Source organism: Haliotis rufescens, unplaced genomic scaffold (genome assembly GCF_023055435.1).
Source record: "Haliotis rufescens isolate VD_foot unplaced genomic scaffold, xgHalRufe1.0.p SCAF_12, whole genome shotgun sequence".
Lineage (NCBI taxonomy): Eukaryota > Metazoa > Mollusca > Gastropoda > Lepetellida > Haliotidae > Haliotis > Haliotis rufescens.
In genome coordinates, this window is record NW_025963802.1 from 39,375,076 (window position 1) to 39,396,820 (window position 21,745).

Consider the following 21,745-nt stretch of genomic DNA (forward strand, 5'->3'; position numbering starts at 1 on the left):
CGTCCAAGATTGTTGCACTTATATAGCAACGTGCATGTACGTGTGTGCGTTTGCGTAGCTGCTTGTACTAGTCCGGACTGATGCCAATTTATAGTGCTAGTTCACTGAGATATCATGCCGCAGTTTAACATGACTATCCCACTCAGACACAGTATACTGACTCCGAGACGACCAGTCCTTGTTTTAGCCCCTTAATGCCGAGCGCCAGACATGGTAACAACAAGTACCATCTTTTAACGTCTTTTGGTATGAAGCAGCTGGGGATCGAACCCCGGACCTTCTGCTCTTCGGGCGGACGCTCTTAACCACTAGACCACGGAGGCGATCTAAGACAAGCTGAACACAGTTGATCGCCAAGGAATAAATTCGACTGAAAAGTCCTTAAATGTGGCAGGAGACGTTAGGGCACAGAAATTATGATGACATCACGTTAGCTGCTTGATTTTCAACCCCGACCCCTGGGTCACAATGACATGACCTCACCCACAGTAGAGGGAGCTGTTCCAGGCTACACCCCCAGCAGAGTGATCTGTTTCAGGATACAGCCCCTGAGGCAGTATAGAACAGGGAATTTCAAACAGGAAATTAGATCACAGATATTATGAAAAAACACAACCAGTGAACAGAGAAGTCGAACGACACCCATCACTGTGTGATGTATTGTCATTAACCACGAGAGCACGAGGTGATGATGATTGGTTTTTATTCACTGATCGTACACACCTGACTTCCGGTTTCGGGTAACACTAATACCCGGATTCCATATTGTAGCGGAACACATATTCTGAGTATAATACGGAACGTAAACATTACATCCTCTTCTTTGTAGAATGTAACTTGGTAATGATGCACATTAAATTATAACTGTCACTGGTCTCTGTAAAGTCTCTGACCATCACTGCTTTCACTTAGACAAATTAAAATTGGTCCACAGAACATATCTTGTTCACCTACAGTTCCAAATTAGACCGTAATAACAAAACTGCCATTTTTCTTGCTGATGTAAATCACATCACAACATATGCACTCTGATGAATTTCAGGAATTAAAATCAACATTTAACAAAAACCCAGCAAAAATATGCAAACACAGTCACTGTTTGTTTGTTTAAAGAACCAATCTATCCGGAACTTTACGGACACGGGTCGATCTGCGGACTATAGTATGTTTATCTGGACTCGAGCGACTTGTATCACGTTCGACTACTGTCTCTTTGACATCGACAGCCGTTGATGGGATATCAGACACTTTGACATCACGCGTACCTGCCTGGGTCGACACGGGAATGTCATGGGTCGGACTGTACATCTGCTGTCTGGGGTTGTGCTGGATCACATTCTCAGGCTGGTAAACATCACTAGTGACACTCATGTTGTCATCATCTGACTGATTGTTCATCAAAGGAAGCTTCTTGAAAAAAGATGAGTTTCTCGTCACTGTTCTCCCTCCTCCTTCTGCGGTGTACATGCTGCCTTTCTGGGACACAATGATCATGGGGTCAATTTCATATGGTGTGTTTCCTTTCACCATGTTGAATGGTCTGTGTACCAAAACATTGTCACCAACTTGTAGATTACACGGTCGAACATTCCGTTTGTGGTCATGGTAGGTTTTCATTTTCTGTTTCTGTTCAGCATCTCGACTGCTAACAATCTCTGCCAAGGGATCGATGTAGGGAAGCTGTGGTAGCTTGTTCCTGACGATTCGTTTCAACAATAATGTCGCTGGGGCAACTCCTGTAGTCTCATGAGGCGATGTTCTGTACAACCGGAGGTAAGATTGTAAACCTTTTCTCCAGTTCTCACCTTTTGCCTTTGCCACTTTCACGTGCTTTTTCAAGGAGCCAACGAAGCGTTCAATGCCTCCGTTTGCACGGGGCCAAAGAGGGGTAACTCTTTGTATCTTGAAGGCGAGTGAATTGGCAAATCTCTTGTATTCGTCACTGGTAAATGGTGGGCCATTGTCAGACTTGACAACTTCGGGTGTTCCCATTGCTGCAAAGATTTTGTCCAACACGGGAATAACACACGATGCACTTGTGCTGGATACTGGTTCGACGAATGGGTATCTAGAGTAGTCGTCGATCAGCAGTAACACGGTTTCACCATCAATATGCGCAAAGTCAACACTCACCCTTTCAAATGGAGCTTTTGGTAAGGGCGACATTTTCAGGGGTTCTCGTTGCATGGTTGGCACAGCTATTTGGCACGGTAAGCATGATTTTATTTTCTGAGTGACCAATTTGTCCATAAGCGGGAACCAAACTTTCTCACGGAGTAATGCGATTGTTTTTACAATGCCAAGATGCCCTTCATGTGCGATATCAACCACACGTTCCTGGAGTAATGTTGGCACAACAATCCGATTGGACTTTAAGAGAATCGTGTCAGAACAGGTAAGCTCATGTTGGATTTTCTCGAATCTACTCATCTCTGCCAGTGACACGCCTGGTGGAGTTTCGTGCCACCTTCCAGATTTCAGAGCCGATATAACTGCCTGCAGGAGTTGATCATGCAATGTTGCATTCTCGATTTCGGTAAGTGTCATGGCTTTGGGAACAGCATTTCGCGAGACGTACGCGACATAACTTTCAGCACACTGGTCTTCCTCTCCTGATCGGTCTGAAACAGGCAAAGGATGACGTGATGCGTAGTCTGCCTGGTTATTTGATCCGGGTCTGTATTCCACCGTGAAGCGATAATGCTGCAAGTCCATCAGCCATCTTTCGATTCTTGCCGATGGTCTTGATGCTGGATTGTTGAAGAGTGATACCAATGGTTGGTGATCAGTCACAACTGTAAACTCTTTACCGTAGAGGTACAAGTTGAAACGTTTGATTGCCCAATAGATAGACAGTGCTTCTCTGTCGATTTGAGGGTAGCGCGACTCTGTGTCAGAGAGTGGATGGCTTGCAAAATGAAGTGGTTTCACTTCGCCTGTGACAGGATCCTTCTGTGTCAACACCGCGCCAAGCCCAATGGGACTTCCGTCTACGAACAACATGCATGGCTTCTCGGGGTCAAAGTAACTGAGCGTTATGTTTTCAGATAACGCCATTTTGAGCCTGTCAAGAGCTTGTTGTTCGGTTTCACCCCAAGTCCAAGGAAAATCCTTGCACGTGAGTCGACGCAGTGGTTTCGTGATGAGAGCAAAGTCTTTGATGAAACGACTACAAAATGACGCTGAACTCAGAATGCTGCGAACTTCAGAGGCATTTGTTGGTGGTTGGATGGCCTGTAGATCTGCCACCTTCTTTGGATCAGGTGAGATACCATCTGCGCTAAATCGATGACCGAAGAATAGCATGCTAGGCACACCAATCTCACACTTTGATGCATTGATTGTCAGGTTGCAGTCAGACAGACGCTGTAACACTTGTCGTAGGCGCTGATCATGCTCCGAAACATTTCTACCACCAATGTAGATATCGTCGCTGATATTGCGAGCACCTGGGATGCCTTGGATCACATCTCCAATCACTTTTTGGAATATTTCGGCTGAGCACGACATGCCAAAGTTGAGCCTTTTGTACCGGTAAAGCCCAATGTGCGTGGAAAATGCAGTCAAATTCCGAGAATCAGGGTGTAGCATGATTTGATGGTACCCTTGCTGGAGATCAAGTTTGCTGAACAACTTACAGCCATTGAGGTCTGCTGCGATGTCATCAATCGTGGGTATAATGTGGCGTTCACGAATGATAGCACGGTTCACAGATCGCATATCTACACATATGCGTATGTCATCTGGGTTTCTCGGTTTCGGTACAACAACAATCGGCGAGATCCATGGTGTCGGCCCGTTGCATTTCTCAATGATATCTGATTTCTCGAGCTCTTCGATTTTCTTTTCCACCTGTTTCCGAACGTGAAATGGAATTCTGCGATGTGGTTGTGTTACTGGTTTTATGTTCGGGTCAACGTAGACTCTGACAGGATTTCCCATGTATGCACCCATACCTTCTGTCACATTTGGAAATTCTTGTATGATTGACGGCAAAGTCGACTTCTCTGTTGACTTTTTTGGGGTTGACTTCTCACCAGTCGACACGTGTATGTTGTTGGCCACACGAATGAGGTTTAGCTTCTGTGATGTCTTCCAACTGACTAGTGAGCTACTTGGTCCACTCGCAACATAAAATGTCTCTCTACACTCCCTGTCTGAATATTCACAAGCCAGGTCTGCTTCAAATTTCCCCAAAATGTTCAATGGTGATATGGACATATAGGCGTAGATTTTGGTTTTGGATGAAATAAGTTGTGGTTTCGGGTTGAGTTTGTCAAAGTCACACTTGTTCATAATATTCACTGTAGCACCAGAGTCAGCCATGATTCGGATCGGGGAACCAGAAACTGAAATGTCGAAAAATGGTGCGTCAACCAGACTTGTTTTCGATAGCAGGAAGGTGTATTCTTCCCCACTACTTGTTTTGTGTGTAGCGCCAGCTACTGTGTTGTTTGTTTCATCTTCATGATTGACTGATCGAGCAGATTGTCTGTTTCTCCCTGGTGTGTGTTTCCAATTCTCTTGTTTCCAATTTCCTCTCCCACGGCCACGATTGAAATTGCCAGGTTTGCGGGGACTGGAATCTGGTTTAGAACGACACACATGACTGAAATGATTTAATTTTCCACATTTGTGGCATACTTTTCCATGTGCTGGACAGGTGCCATGATGGGGATAGTGTCCTCCACACAATCCACATGTTGTATTTTCCACTGTAACCCTTGGGCGTGGTTTCTGATCTCTCGCTCGGTGTGCAGGCACTTGTTGCTGTGTTTGCTGTGAACTGAACATGAGGTCATTTTCTTTAGCAACTTCCATGGAATGAGCGGTTTTCAAAATACTGTCAAGTGTCAGTGTTTGTTCAATGGCTTTACGTCTGAGTCTGTGATCACGTGTTCCTTGGATGATTTGCCGTTTAATTTCCAGGTTCTCATCATGAAACTCACACCGTTTTGCCAAGATCACTAACCGGGTATAAAATTCACTGACAGTCTCTCCACTTTGTTGCGTTTCCTGACGAAATGAGTAAACAAGCTGATCAATGCATTTCTGCGGTTCAAAATGAGTCTTTAGCGCTTTCATCGCACACAAATAAACGTCCTTCCGGTCCTCAGCGTCCTCTGAAACCGCAGGAACAGTCAGCGTATCGAAAATGTCATTCACATTTTCACCCGAATAATGCAACAACAAAGCCTTTTTACGGTTTGCATCAGTGATGTCCGTGGCGAGGAATAGGTTTTCTAATCGCCTGAGGTACTTTGAGAAACGAGTAGGTGCTGTTTCTCGTGGTTGCAGTTCGAATTCTGCGAACGGGGGTAACGACGCCGCCATTTTATCTACGTACGGTCAACGTTGTGCGAGGGTAGGTGTGAACGAACTATGGAAAAAGTCAATGTTCGTATCGATTCAAACACAAGAAAAGTGTCTCTCACCAGTAATTACCTCTAGGGTATCTGTAGAGGTCGGCCGATAGGCTGCTCGTCGCCAAAATGTGATGTATTGTCATTAACCACGAGAGCACGAGGTGATGATGATTGGTTTTTATTCACTGATCGTACACACCTGACTTCCGGTTTCGGGTAACACTAATACCCGGATTCCATATTGTAGCGGAACACATATTCTGAGTATAATACGGAACGTAAACATTACACACTGGTATTTAAAATATCACTCAATCATCATCAAATAATGCTAGCTGTGAATCAAACATTTTTCTTTAGTCGGACTCTAACCTGTGTCTATACTTAATAAACTTGGAATACAAGCATTAAACCTGTGGTGAATAGAGAGTGAGTGAGTTGGGTTTAACGCCGCTTTTAACAGTATTCCAGTTATATCACAGCGTGTCAGCTTAATGTGGGAGGAAAGCCCGAAGTGATGCAGGTCTCAGACGTTTACCACTTCAGTGAAACCCACGAGCACTGGTATGGTGCTGACAAACCTAGAAACATAATCGGGTTGAACCGGGATTCGAACCCACGATCATAGGTTTCTGGCGTGTCCAAGGGACGGAATAGCGGCGCTTTAGACGACTGGGCCACCCGTGCCCCCCCTGGTGAATAGAGAAGACACTGTACACAGGGCACAATAACCATCTATGAGTTATGCAGTAGTTGTTAATTTGATATCACTTTGTGAATGGTCAGCCCTGAGGTCACAGCTCATAAGTCCTGCACCATGGCTGTGGAACATATTTAGTTTATGAAAACTAAAACGAATCTAGATATATATACAAAAAGCTAGAGATCAGCATCAGGAAAATTATTGTTTTAATTTTAGAGGAGAGAAATGTATTGTGTAATAAAAGATTTCAAAGACTACTTGTTAGTCTAGGGTTAAGTAAAAGGGACCAGTATTTTGCCCAGATACCCCATGGGTTTAAATACACGAAACAACTTGATGTAGTCATGATTACATACAGACAGACAGACATAGATATATATCCTTCTAGTCCTGCACCATGACTGCATCTAGATTTAAATAAAAGCAAGTCTAGCCAGCTATGAAATCAGCATCAGGAAAAATATACGAGAATCTGTACTTTACACTTGGCGGTGTGGGTTTGAATCCCGGACAGGACTCAACCCCAAAAAGTACGAGAATCATGTACTTTACTAAGAAAGTGTTATCCCAAATATAACATTTGTTACATTTGACCACTCTCTAAATGGCATTGTGTGTTCATAGCTTTCGGTCATGGGAGCCGTGCCAATTTACACTTGTTGGAGGGGTACACAAAGTATGTGATCAAGACTACCAGTTGTCGGACTTTCATTTTGTGGAAGCCTCAGTGGCTGAGTGGGTTAGATCACTGACTTTGTGCGCTGGTGATGAGGTGCCTCACTCTGGCAGTGTGGGTTCAAATCTCGGACGGGACTCAACCCAAAAAAGTACAAATCTGCACTTTACTAAGAAAGTGTTATCCCAAATATAACATTTGTTACATTTGACCACTTTCTAAATGGCATTGTGTGTTCAGGAAATGTATTGTGTGAAAAAATGGTTTATTGTGTAATAAAGAATTTTACAGACTATATGTAAGTCTTATATTGGTCTGTAACTTTTTTTTTTTTGAGTAGTATATATGGTGGTTTACTATTGACATAGATATTGAGTCATACTTTCACAAAACCCCAAGCACAACAACCTATGAAATAGTTTATGTTTATTTTAATTTATAATACAGCAGAAATGCTCCGGTTCCATGGGGACATTAAGTAATATTTTCATGTCAACATATCAAAGCAATTAGTCCCATTCAGCCCCGATCTTGACACACATAATATCCCTATAAAGAGTTGGATAGAATATATTAAATATCCATGATACTTGCATCCACAGTGAACACCTTTTGATGCTCTGATCAAGTGGCAAAGAGTGGCTTAACTACCCTACACAGCCATTATTTCAAGTTACATGTGATGAGAATATGATGCTTTTCATTAAACCACATACTCCCCCCTCACAGCATCACTAACTCAAGTCTATATACTTCCACCATAAATCCACAAATCAGCATGCAGGCAATGATTCATGTCATCGTCTGCAAACCAAAACTAAGCATGTTCTATTTCAGGACACCCCGTCCATTTTTTCAAAATAAAATTCTTTTACTACAGAACAGCTGGTTCCATGTCAATCATGACCCCGACCCTCCTGGATGATTACGGAGTGGGCGTGTCCAGCTCCCCATGTGCTTCTCACTTCCTGGTTGTGGCTGCATCTGGAGGGAGCATCCATCTATCTCCCTCCTCACCAGCAGGGTAAGTTGATCGTTCCTTCCTGTCTCAGCCTAGTTAACCCATGGTACGTGCAGAATGTCCTCAAGCTGTGGAGTTTCTCAATATATGCAGCCATTATCAGTCTATGCATGCCTGCCACCAGGACGTCACTCTGCATGCATTGAATGTATGTCCCCAGACATCCCCCCCCCCCCCCCCCCCCACCAGGCAGGCTATTTAGGCCTTGTTATCACTACTTGCCATGAATAGTCACACTGCTGTACTGAGTGAGTGAGTGAGTTGGGATTAATGCAGCTTTGAACAGTATTCCAGCCCTATCACGGTCTGTCAGCTTAATATGGGTCAGAAAAGCCCGAAGTGATGCAGATGTTAGATTTTTACCACTTTGGTAAAACCTACAAGCATGGGTATGGTGCTATCAAGCCCATAAACATAATCAGGGTGAACCAGGATTTGAACCCATACGTTTCTGGCTTGGCCAAGGGATGCAACTCTGCACAACAAATTGCGCCGCCTTCAATGACACCTTGAAAGACTGGGCCACCCGGAAATTTTTTTCTTTAGCTTAAATGAATTATTTTTAACTGCTTTGGAAACTGCAGTGTTTCAGAGTATGGTGGCAATTCTAATCCATATCTTTAGATTCTAAACAGTCTGGTTTTCCGATTGTTTTGTTTTTCAAATTTTACAAAATCCCTATCCCACTGAGTCAACAGGAAACCCCATGAGGGAGTTGGTGCACATTATCACTGTGCCAGCTGGTCCATAGCTATGGTTCACCATCCTAACAGGAAGCCATCTTCACATGGTCTGACATTACCCACAGGAACTGTGTCACCTGATGGTACAGCAATGACACACAACAACCGCCACAAGCTAGAAATCATTCACTTGCTGTCAAGACAATATTGCTTTTGAAAAGAAGCATCTCTAAGCATGATCATGATCACTATCATTAAATAATTACATACAGGTTATCAGATCTTCTTCTTCTTCAATGTAACCTGCAACTCTAGGAGGAGGGTAATCCATCCAGTCTATTCAAGTAATGCTATATTTTGTTGTGTTTAACCCCTTATTTGACATGTTTTCTCAAAGCAAAATCCTAGGAAATTATATGTCTCAAAATAAACAGAAGGAACACCTGACCTTTCATCTACTGTGCTACAGCCTACTGTCCACTGTGTTACTGTTACTATCAGCCCTACATGACAAACACTTCACCTGGGTTACTAGATCTACTATCTGGGTTCAGCCCTACATGACATAAACACTTCACCTGGGTTATTAGATCTACTATCTGGGGTCAGCCCTACATGACAAACACTTCACCTGGGTTACTAGATCTACTATCTGGGTTCAGCCCTACATGACATAAACACTTCACCTGGGTTATTAGATCTACTATCTGGGGTCAGCCCTATATGACAAACACTTCACCTGGGTTATTAGATCTACTATCTGGGTTCAGCCCTACATGACAAACACTTCACCTGGGTTATTAGATCTACTATCTGGGTTCAGCCCTTCATGACAAACACTTCACCTGGGTTATTAGATCTACTATCTGGGTTCAGCCCTACATGACAAACACTTCACCTGGGTTATTAGATCTACTATCTGGAGTCAGCCCTACATGACATAAACACTTCACCTGGGTTATTAGATCTACTATCTGGAGTCAGCGCTACATGACAAACACTTCACCTGGGTTACTAGATCTACTATCTGGGTTCAGCCCTACATGACATAAACACTTCACCTGGGTTATTAGATCTACTATCTGGGGTCAGCCCTACATGACATAAACACTTCACCTGGGTTATTAGATCTACTATCTGGAGTCAGCCCTACATGACAAACACTTCACCTGGGTTACTAGATCTACTATCTGGGTTCAGCCCTACATGACATAAACACTTCACCTGGGTTATTAGATCTACTATCTGGGGTCAGCCCTACATGACAAACACTTCACCTGGGTTATTAGATCTACTGTCTGGGGTCAGCCCTATATGACAAACACTTCACCTGGGTTATTAGATCTACTATCTGGGGTCAGCCCTACATGACAAACACTTCACCTGGGTTATTAGATCTACTATCTGGGTTCAGCCCTATATGACATAAACACTTCACCCTGGTTATTAGATCTACTATCTGGGGTCAGCCCTATATGACAAACACTTCACCTGGGTTATTAGATCTACTATCTGGGGTCAGCCCTACATGACAAACACTTCACCTGGGTTACTAGATCTACTATCTGGGTTCAGCCCTACATGACATAAACACTTCACCTGGGTTATTAGATCTACTATCTGGGGTCAGCCCTATATGACAAACACTTCACCTGGGTTATTAGATCTACTATCTGGGTTCAGCCCTACATGACAAACACTTCACCTGGGTTATTAGATCTACTATCTGGGTTCAGCCCTTCATGACAAACACTTCACCTGGGTTATTAGATCTACTATCTGGGTTCAGCCCTACATGACAAACACTTCACCTGGGTTATTAGATCTACTATCTGGAGTCAGCCCTACATGACATAAACACTTCACCTGGGTTATTAGATCTACTATCTGGAGTCAGCGCTACATGACAAACACTTCACCTGGGTTACTAGATCTACTATCTGGGTTCAGCCCTACATGACATAAACACTTCACCTGGGTTATTAGATCTACTATCTGGGGTCAGCCCTACATGACATAAACACTTCACCTGGGTTATTAGATCTACTATCTGGAGTCAGCCCTACATGACAAACACTTCACCTGGGTTACTAGATCTACTATCTGGGTTCAGCCCTACATGACATAAACACTTCACCTGGGTTATTAGATCTACTATCTGGGGTCAGCCCTACATGACAAACACTTCACCTGGGTTATTAGATCTACTGTCTGGGGTCAGCCCTATATGACAAACACTTCACCTGGGTTATTAGATCTACTATCTGGGGTCAGCCCTACATGACAAACACTTCACCTGGGTTATTAGATCTACTATCTGGGTTCAGCCCTATATGACATAAACACTTCACCCTGGTTATTAGATCTACTATCTGGGGTCAGCCCTATATGACAAACACTTCACCTGGGTTATTAGATCTACTATCTGGGGTCAGCCCTACATGACAAACACTTCACCTGGGTTACTAGATCTACTATCTGGGTTCAGCCCTACATGACAAACACTTCACCTGGGCTATTAGATCTACTATCTGGGGTCAGCCCTACATGACAAACACTTCACCTGGGTTACTAGATCTACTATCTGGAGTCAGCCCTACATGACAAACACTTCACCTGGGTTACTAGATCTACTATGTACATGACACTTCACCTGGGTTACTAGATCTACTATGTACATGACACTTAAACTTGGTTATTAGATCTACTATCTGGGGTCAGCCTTACATGACAAACACTTCACCTGGGTTACTAGATCTACTATGTACATGACACTTCACCTGGGTTACTAGATCTACTATCTGGGTTCAGCCCTACATGACATAAACACTTCACCTGGGTTATTAGATCTACTATCTGGGGTCAGCCCTACATGACATAAACACTTCACCTGGGTTATTAGATCTACTATCTGGAGTCAGCCCTACATGACAAACACTTCACCTGGGTTACTAGATCTACTATCTGGGTTCAGCCCTACATGACATAAACACTTCACCTGGGTTATTAGATCTACTATCTGGGGTCAGCCCTACATGACAAACACTTCACCTGGGTTATTAGATCTACTGTCTGGGGTCAGCCCTATATGACAAACACTTCACCTGGGTTATTAGATCTACTATCTGGGGTCAGCCCTACATGACAAACACTTCACCTGGGTTATTAGATCTACTATCTGGGTTCAGCCCTATATGACATAAACACTTCACCCTGGTTATTAGATCTACTATCTGGGGTCAGCCCTATATGACAAACACTTCACCTGGGTTATTAGATCTACTATCTGGGGTCAGCCCTACATGACAAACACTTCACCTGGGTTACTAGATCTACTATCTGGGTTCAGCCCTACATGACAAACACTTCACCTGGGCTATTAGATCTACTATCTGGGGTCAGCCCTACATGACAAACACTTCACCTGGGTTACTAGATCTACTATCTGGAGTCAGCCCTACATGACAAACACTTCACCTGGGTTACTAGATCTACTATGTACATGACACTTCACCTGGGTTACTAGATCTACTATCTGGGGTCAGCCCTACATGACAAACGCTTCACCTGGGTTACTAGATCTACTATGTACATGACACTCCAGCTGGGTTTCTAGATCTCCTATGTACATGACACTTCACCTGGGTTATTAGATCTACTATCTGGAGTCAGCCCTACATGACAAACACTTCACCTGGGTTACTATATCTACTATGTACATGACACTTAAACTTGGTCATTAGATCTACTATCTGGAGTCAGCCCTACATGACAAACACTTCACCTGGGTTATTAGATCTACTATCTGGGGTCAGCCCTATATGACAAACACTTCACCTGGGTTATTAGATCTACTATCTGGGGTCAGCCCTACATGACAAACACCTTAGCTGGGTTACTAGATCTACTATGTACATGACACTTCACTTGGGTTACACACAGCAGGGTCTGCTATTTTAAATGGAGTTTACATGAATAACATCTTATCAAATAAAAAGAATGAGAGATAGAAAATATCTCCTAACAAACTTCTAATATGCCATCTTGATGCCCTCACAATCAGAAAAACAAAAACATCCCACATATCTACACATCATACTATAAGCTTCACTTGTGTGATATTAAATCACAAATGCAAGCAATTTCTACAAAATAATGAATAAAAAAAATACACTAAGAGGCAAACATGATACAATGCATGACAATAAACAGGAAAAGATTACCAGGGTTTAAAATTTCTTTTGACAAAGCTAGGAAAACTCCCCATAAAAGCATCTGAACACGAATCAGGCCCGTCAAGAGTGACAACCAAGCTGCACTATCACCATGTGTACTCTGCTCTACAGTTCACAATACAAGTTTCCACATTATTTTCCAATGTCCCTTTCAAAATAGCAGGCATAAGCCTGGCAGCCAGCAACAGTTGTCAAGGACATAAACGGGCTAGCTGTCATCAACTGGCAGTCAAGTATATAAGTTCAGAAACCCAATCTTCCTGCTGGGGCTAATGTGTTTCCATATGCTCACTTAGCACAGGGGCAGCACTCCAGGACAAAGAAACACTCACTCAACATGTAGTGTCGTTGCCTTTGTTGTAAACATTGTTCCAGCAAAGTTCACACACATCAGTTATGAAAAACATGTGTAGTCCTAACTAATACCCATATCAAACTCTAAAAAAGCATTGACACTATTTGTCTCATAGTTGCACAGTACATACACAATCCATCGATTACAACAGCATATGTACAATTTTAAATTATTGTCAATCATTGTCTGATTATACAGTAGTATTGTACAAAATATTTTTTGCGATCAGCAATTCAGCATACACTACAATAACCCATCAATCACTGTAGAGCAGTATGCTGATTTAGTGACAGAGACCGGGCAGTGTAAACAGGGCTTCACACAAAGGAAGTCAAATTCATCCAATAACAAAACCAGTGACTACGCATGAAAGTATTTAGCAATAATTTGTACCATATACATAATAACCCAATTTTCCAAATGTCACCGACCCGCTATGAACAAAGAAGTGAATATTACAAGCATAAAGAGATGATCGAGGCTTATACCCTGCACGGCACACCTACAACACATCAATAGGATTAATAGGTTAGCAAGCCACTAGCAGTGGTTGACAGGAGTTAACTCACTCGCACTTTCATTTCCCATTGTACAGTGACCACATAGTGCTCCTGCGTTGGTTCAAGCAAATCTCCCAGACTCCGTGCACCCAGTAGCTGTGGCTTATTCCGAGTTATACGCTGGTCACACCCTCGTCTGTACACAGCCAGGAGAACAGCTGGAGAACTGGGCAGCAGTGGAAACTAAGTGAGTCATTTTGACATTTTGTCTGTCTCTATAATACATCCCGGTCTTGTAATATAGACTCGGAGGATCTCCAGGTTAGCCCATCCTACACACAAGACTTGGCACACAGCTGAAGGTCTGAATGTCAGTGTGTTCCAGTGTCCCGGATTAAAGGAACTGTCAATTGATATGGTAATCTGCAACAGTTGTCATCAATATACACTGTGTCACATGCTTTCTCGAGGACTCGTTCACAACCGCTACTCCATACTTGGTGGATAACTGTCGTATCAGCCACTCCACACTGTACAACGCTACATACTTGCACACATGTATAACAAGGCACACTCGCCCATATGTATAACACACATGCCAACCTGCAGAAATATAATTGTTTCCATACCATTTGGATAACCATGAGCAATAATTCACATATTTGATGGAAATTATTTAAAAATAATAATTGTAAATGGTGCGTGACCTGGCTTTCAAATATGCATATGTCAGCTATATTGATCTTTTGTTGACTATGATCCAAGTTGCTCGTAAAAAGTGTAGGAGGCATGAATAACTGTTGTTGGTAGGTTGAGGCAGGTGCCCTGGACTATGTAACACAATCAGGTGAACGGGCAACTATATATACATGTAACATGCTTTTAGGAGGCAATGGTACCTCTTTAGCTCCAACTGAGTAATTACTTACACTAACAGTAATTTGAGTTTTTTACGGAGTTGTCTGATTCAGAAATGTCTGAACACATACCTACATTCACTTCCTTTTGAAAGAAAAGACTTTAGATTTATTACCTGTTGGTATGGATATATATCCATTATCTCTGCAGCTGTCTGGATAAATTTAATACCAGTAAGGATATATCCTATATATCTGCCCTATCTTCATAGATTTATTTATGGTTAGGATATAACGACATATTTACCTCTGTCTTGATAGCTTTATTACTAGCAAGCATATATCTATATACATGATATATCTGCACCTATCTTGATAGATTCATTACTGGTAAGGATATACGATATATATACACCTATCTTCACAGATATATTACTGGTAAGGATATAATGACATATTTATTTACACCTATCTTGATAGATTTATTACTAGCAAGCATATATCCATACATCTGCACCTGTCTTCATAGATTTATTACTGGTAAGGATAAAACGATATATTTACACTTATCTTAAAATGTTATCAGTAAGCGGTGTTAGAAATTGGCACTAGTCCTGTAGTCCTTGCCAAACTGCCCAATGGTTATGGTATCATAAGGACTAGTAGAAATTTTCCATTTTTTTAAGGGTTTTGCTATATAGACTAGTGAACTAAAAATGTTAGTTTCTACCGCTGGTAAGCATGGTAAGAATATATCCATACTATGAATTCAGTGTGGAGAACTGAGAGCCATTCATATGTTCCTTAAAGACAATGCTTGCAATATTAAAAAAGCAACTGAATATGAATTTGTCTGTTAAACTGCCATCTTTTCATCAATATCACAACAGATACCACATGCCCTTGGACATAGTTTGGTCAACTTAATAAGCATGATATTTTTTGCAATAAGTTGATAACTACAAGCTCATCTTCAGCCAATCAAAGAACACATCGCCTTGTTCATGTGCATGTACTTGACATGAATCAGGGTGTGAGAAGTTAACGCCATTCTGCACATCTTGGTCAAATATAAGATGAGGTTTCCATATTCCAAACAAACTTCAACCTCAGCCAATCAGATCGCAGATACCATTAACTCCCAAAGTTGTTCCATAATGCCTGACAGAGCCTGTCCCAGGTGTAGGAGTGTTAGACATCGCACAGCTTCTCCAACACTGTTACACTGTTACAGATGCATGGAGGGAAACCAGTGCTTCATGGGCAATATCATCCACACACTGCATCCTCCAGTACATTATCATCAGTTTTGAGTACTAAAAAGCCTAACTGTAAAATGTTTTCTCTTTAACAACCTTATGAAGCTAGTGGATTTTCTGTGCATCAAAACAAAACAATATATTGGACTTTCTGTTCCAATAAAGTATGATTCATTTTAATGGAAGCAAAATACATTTTACAAGGAAAAAAGTCCTTGCACAGGGATTTATCTAGATCTGCTCTGTCAGGCTGATAATTTGGCCCCAGGTCTGAAGAAATTGTCAGAAAAAGATCCCAAATTGGAAATTTTATTGCCAAGGTATGTTATAATAGTAATAACTAACGTTATTGCTTTTGCAGAGGTGCCCTGCATTTCCCTGATAACAGGCCAATATACAAGAAGAGGTTTTCATGTTAAGTTTTGCCATTTTTGCATTGAATGAAATATGAAATATCCCTGAATTTAATACGAATCTGATTTTTTTCCAATTTTGTCTGCCAAGGGCGCTTAGTTTGGAAACCTAGATACATGTATGTCTTTTGCATCCTTGGCATGCTTGGTTGTTAAATGTTCGGAAGATCAGGAATTTTGGCAAAGTTTGTGTGTAATTAACACCCTGCAGTATTTACATATACATACAGTTCCCTCAGTTCGGAACAAGTCTGAACCTTGTCAACTCTTTTTTAATACAAAACCTAATGTATAAACTTTTATTTTCTGCCTCCAACATTACATCTAATCAAGGGCAGTACCAAAAGTTTAAAGCATTTGTTGGCAATCTGTCGCCAGGGCTTGTGATGTACACAAATGTCATTAATGACACGCTTCTCCACACAGACAGTATGTGCAGCCAACAGTGAATCATTGCACCTACATCTAATATATATTAATGTGGATGTATATTTTCACCTACTTTGACAGCTGTGACATACAAGTGCACTTTGTTTTCAGGGGCATCCAGCATCAACCATCATGGCGGCGAGATCAGAAACCACTGACAGCCAAACTCAATGTGTCAGTATATAAAAGGTCCGGTGATGACAGTCAACCTCAAATTCCTGTCATCATGGCAGCCAACACAACCCTTCTGTGTGACCATGACAGTCAACACAACCCTCCTGTGTTACCATGACAGTCAACTAAACCCTCCTGTGTCACCATGGCAGTCAACCCAACTCTCCTGTGTCACCATGACAGTCAACACAACCCTCCTGTGTTACCATGACCGTCAACCCAACTCTCCTGTGTCACCATGACTGTCAACCCAACTCTCCTGTGTCACCATGACAGTCAACTAAACCCTCCTGTGTCACCATGGCAGTCAACCCAACTCTCCTGTGTCACCATGACAGTCAACACAACCCTCCTGTGTCACCATGACTGTCAACCCAACTCTCCTGTGTCACCATGACAGTCAACCCAACTCTCCTGTGTCACCATGACAGTCAACTAAACCCTCCTGTGTCACCATGGCAGTCAACCCAACTCTCCTGTGTCACCATGACAGTCAACACAACCCTCCTGTGTCACCATGACTGTCAACCCAACTCTCCTGTGTCACCATGACAGTCAACCCAACCTTCTTGTGTCACCAAGACAGTCAACCCAACCCTCCTATGTAACCATGGCAGTGAACCCAACTCTCCTGTCACCATGACAGTCAACCCAACCCTCCTGTGTTACCATGACAGTCAACACAACCTTCCTGTGTCACCATGACAGTCAACACAACCCTCCTGTGTCACCATGACAGTCAACACAACCCTCCTGTGTCACCATGACAGTCAACACAACCCTCCTGTGTTACCATGACAGTCAACACAACCCTCCTGTGTCACCATGACAGTCAACACAACCCTCCTGTGTCACCATGACAGTCAACACAACTCTCCTGTGTTACCATGACAGTCAACACAACCCTCCTGTGTCACCATGACAGTAAACACAACCCTCCTGTGTTACCATGACAGTCAACACAACCCTCCTGTGTCACCATGGCAGTCAACACAACCCTCCTGTGTCACCATGACAGTCAACACAACCCTCCTGTGTCACCAGTCACAGGTAGGTAAATACATAATTTTTGAATCGGGGAACAATGACAATGTACTAAGCCAGTCAATGAGCCTCACACCCGATACCCATCCTAGTCAGCGGCAACCACAAACATTCTCACCTGGAATCCCACAGGCCCCTGTTTGACTACATGCTTAAGATAACTGTTTGCCAAAGACAGAGACAGGGCTTGTATTTGTTTCCAGAACCACACGCCAAACCTCATGAAATCCAAAACAACAGAAGCCACTGCAAGCATGAAGTCAGAGAAAGCAGTAGTGAAACACACAAACTTCTACGAAGAAATTACTTGTTTTAGAGATACACATGTCATGCTTGTATTATGCTATCAAGCTAAGGAGCAATGGGTTAGCCTCGTGGTTTAAGTGTTAGCTTGTCAAGCCAAGACCTGGGTTCGATTCCCCACATGGATTCAACGTGTGAAGCCAAATGCCCAGTGTCCTCCACTGTGAGTATTGCTTGAATATTGCATAAGTCGGCGTAAAACTGTACTCACTTGCTATGCCCCGAAGTACGAACCTGTGTCTCAAAATGTCAGGTTACAAAGGGGTGTCAGAATAGTCAGTATTTAGGGAGTAGTTTTTTGTACTTATGTCAAATCCAGACTTCCAAAAACTTAAACATAACAGAAACATCACAAAAAAAAATAATTTGTGAATCGACTCTGAAGACAATTGTTTTGGTCTTTAGCCTGATAGAATTTTTTTACTGGCATTTGCAGTAACTATTTATACCTCTGTCATGTCTATTATGTCAATAACCTGGATTAATATCTTCACAACAACCACTTGGGCACTGCAGAAACCTATGATCGCGGGTTCGAAACCAGGCTCACCCAAATTATGTTCTAGGTATGTCAGCACCATACCGGTGCTCGTTGGTTTCACGAAAGAGGTAAACATCTCAGACCTGCATCATTTCAGGCTTTCCTCCCACATTAAGCTCTAGAATACTGTTGAAAGTGGCCTCAAACTCACTCACTATTTAGTATTTCATGCAATTTTGTTTACATTATTTATGGCGTAATCGCATATGAACTAATTGGCAAATCACATCAACTCACCATGAACTTGCCTTGAAATGAACATTAGTCGTTACTGATACAAAGTCTTTGGTCTTCCTATCACTGTATTGAAATTTCTTTTCAGTTATGATATTGGCCATGACATTAAGCATTTTTAAAACTAAATCACCGATAGATTGGCGAGAAAATGTGTGAACAGCTGATTGCTATTTCCGGCTTATTTTACAAGACAAATACTCATGTAATCTAAATCTCTGCCTATGAAAGATTGTTCTGCATAGAGTACACAAATACCACCGAATTTGTAAATCATTATGTCTAGTGATGTCTCTTAATGTTTAGCGAAAATTTCATGTTTTCATTGACCAAATTTGAAAACAGTTTCAATTGATTGCCGTCAATCGAGATGTGCTGAAAGCAGTGTGAATGTAAAAGGGAAGTAACTGCACACTATATTGGATCGCATTGTTTTTAAGTATTGTAGCATTTCAATGGCGGGGTCGTGTGTTCAAGACGCGGAATATTTAAGGATTTTTTTGGGGGGGGAGGGAATGGAAATTCCGTTTTTTGTGAACCAAGACTTTTTTTAGCCTAACCTAACTGTAGAATAAGAAGGAAAGAAAATTGGTGTACATTTGATAGTGCAAAGTGACACACATTCACAGATAACTATGAAGTAATAAAGGAAATCACTCAAAAACAGTAAAAGATAATTAAAGCAGCGTTAGAAACTAACAGTTGTAGTCCACTAGTCCATTTAATGATAACATATAGCAAAACCCTTAAAAAGGGCAAATGTCTGCTGGTCCTTATGATAGCTTGGCAAGGACTATGGGACTAGTGCCAATTTCTAATGCTGTAAAGGATATTAAACAAGCTTCCTGTTTCATATCACATTTATTTCCTGAGTGGAATAATGTTTATTTCAAAATGGGACACACACTTGATACTAAGCCGAAACAGCCGATGTGTCATCATAACGACAACATGCGTATGAATACAACATGTACAGCATGTGCTAAATATAAACATAGAGCCGCATCACTTCCGGCATACAATAACCATCCCTTTCTACAATATACTGGAAATTTGAGCTGATGGAACTTTTGTCATTACATAATCACCTTCAGTTTCCTATTTGTGATTAAACATCTTCCATCAATATACATTGAGTGAGTGAGTATGGTCTTACGCTGCTGTTAGCAACATTCCAGCAATATCACGGCGGGGACAGCACAAATGGGCTTCACACACTGTACCCATGTGGGGAATCAAACCTGGGTCTTCAGCATGACGAGCAAACAGTTTAACCACTAGGCTACCCCACCTTCACCAATGTACACTGATGAAACAGCACATTATGTTTTGTATACTCTGATTCAGTTGGTATTACAAACTCATCAGTATTGGTAAGTTACCTTTATCCTGCTTGACCTGTGAAGATTCCGGGGTAGAATAGGTCTTCAGCAACCCATGCTTGCCGTAAAAGGTGACTATGCTTGTCATAAAAGGCGACTATGCTTGTCGTAAAAGGCAACTAACAGGTTTGGGTGGTCAGGCTCGCTGACTTGGTTGATGCACGTCATTGATCCCAAATGCGTGGATTAATGCTCATGATATCAATCACTGGATTGTCTGGTCGATTATTTACAGACCGCCGTCATATAGGTAGAATATTGCTGAGTGCGGCATTAAACGACAAACCAATCAAAACAATCAACACAAATATTTCCGATTTTCAAGTGAAAAAAACATCAGTTAAAACTAGAGTCAGTAAGTACAATTTGTTATCCGAGACCTAGTTAAAATTCTGCTCACATCTGCCCATCTGGTCTGCCTAAAACCACACAAAGTACAGTAGGTCAGTGTTTCTATTTATGTATTTACGTATTCCTATTATAAGTATGGATTATCAAGGGCCTGATTGATTCTCTCTGTTCAGACAGCAGGTGTTTCTAAATTGAAGCGTATTGACGTATCTAGACCTAGAGAATAACATTTTATATGAAACGTGTACGTAATTGACGACACATTAATGAACCTATGCAAATGTGGCATTTGATTGGCTGACTAAGTAGGTTGTTTTTGAGTGTATATGTTTCCATAAACAGAAAACAATAGGCCACACCCACTAATGGACTACGGTTTCCTGATTGGCTGAAAATAGTGTAGACAGGACTTTTGTCGCCTTATTGCACTGAATGTCACTGATTTCATATCATTATCTACAGCTTTTGTGTTATGATTAAATAAGTTATTGTTGTTGATTTGTATATTTAAAAGAATTAACTTCAAAATATTTCTGTGTTGATGGAGTTTATGCAAATTAACAGTGTTTACATCCTTAAAAGAAAAAAACTGAAGTCAATTCTAAGTTATTATTGTAAACAAACCACGAATGAGTGAATCAATCAGTGTAGCACCAGAAAGGCCAAATTTCATGTATCAGCCAATCAGATTCCATGGAAGAGTAAGGACAAAAGTTGGTTTTGTTACATGTTTACATAGTAATAATTGATAGTACTTTTACAAATATTTCACAACATAAAAAAACATTCGTCTAGAAGTAAACATCATAAACTCTTGTTTGTTTGCACATCTTTGAGCAAATGGATAAAAATCATAGTGCAGTGACATTCCATTGATGACATCTTATAGCGGTATGATGTCACACAACATGGATATGTGACGTCATAGTTAAAAAAATGTCACATTGCTGCTACCATTCACGTGACCTCAGTGTTCCCGCTTGTTTTTGAAACTGCCAGTTCTTGAGGACTGTTATCTCTAACACTTACCAGTCCCCCCTAATTTTTGCCAGTCCCAACTTTCAACAAATAAAAAAATGTATGAAAATTATGGTTTCTTCTTTCAACATCATGTTCAGTACAATGATGTCATGTCTGAAGTAACTTAGTTAGATCTATACGCCATTCACACGAACTTCAGTCACAATTTTCTCTTCTTTTTTTTATATATATTTCCAGA

At 41.6% G+C, this 21,745-nt stretch overlaps 1 protein-coding gene and 1 long non-coding RNA gene across 10 annotated transcripts in view; one reads left to right on the forward strand and one right to left on the reverse strand.

The window, feature by feature from the left end:
• LOC124150937 (transforming acidic coiled-coil-containing protein 2-like) overlaps nucleotides 1-21,745 on the reverse strand; it is a 99,572-nt gene that overhangs the window by 69,409 nt on the left and 8,418 nt on the right. The window lies entirely within an intron of this gene.
• The window catches only part of LOC124150940, a 47,407-nt gene that overhangs the window by 17,369 nt on the left and 8,293 nt on the right, over nucleotides 1-21,745 (forward strand). For 2 of the 3 annotated variants that reach the window (XR_007220168.1, XR_007220167.1), the window contains exons 2-4: nucleotides 7,626-7,769; nucleotides 13,635-13,786; nucleotides 16,609-17,721. This is a non-coding gene — a long non-coding RNA (uncharacterized LOC124150940). Of the gene's footprint in view, nucleotides 1-7,625; nucleotides 7,770-13,634; nucleotides 13,958-16,608; nucleotides 17,722-21,745 lie in introns of all 3 variants that reach the window. The other variant, XR_007220169.1, reaches the window with a different exon arrangement.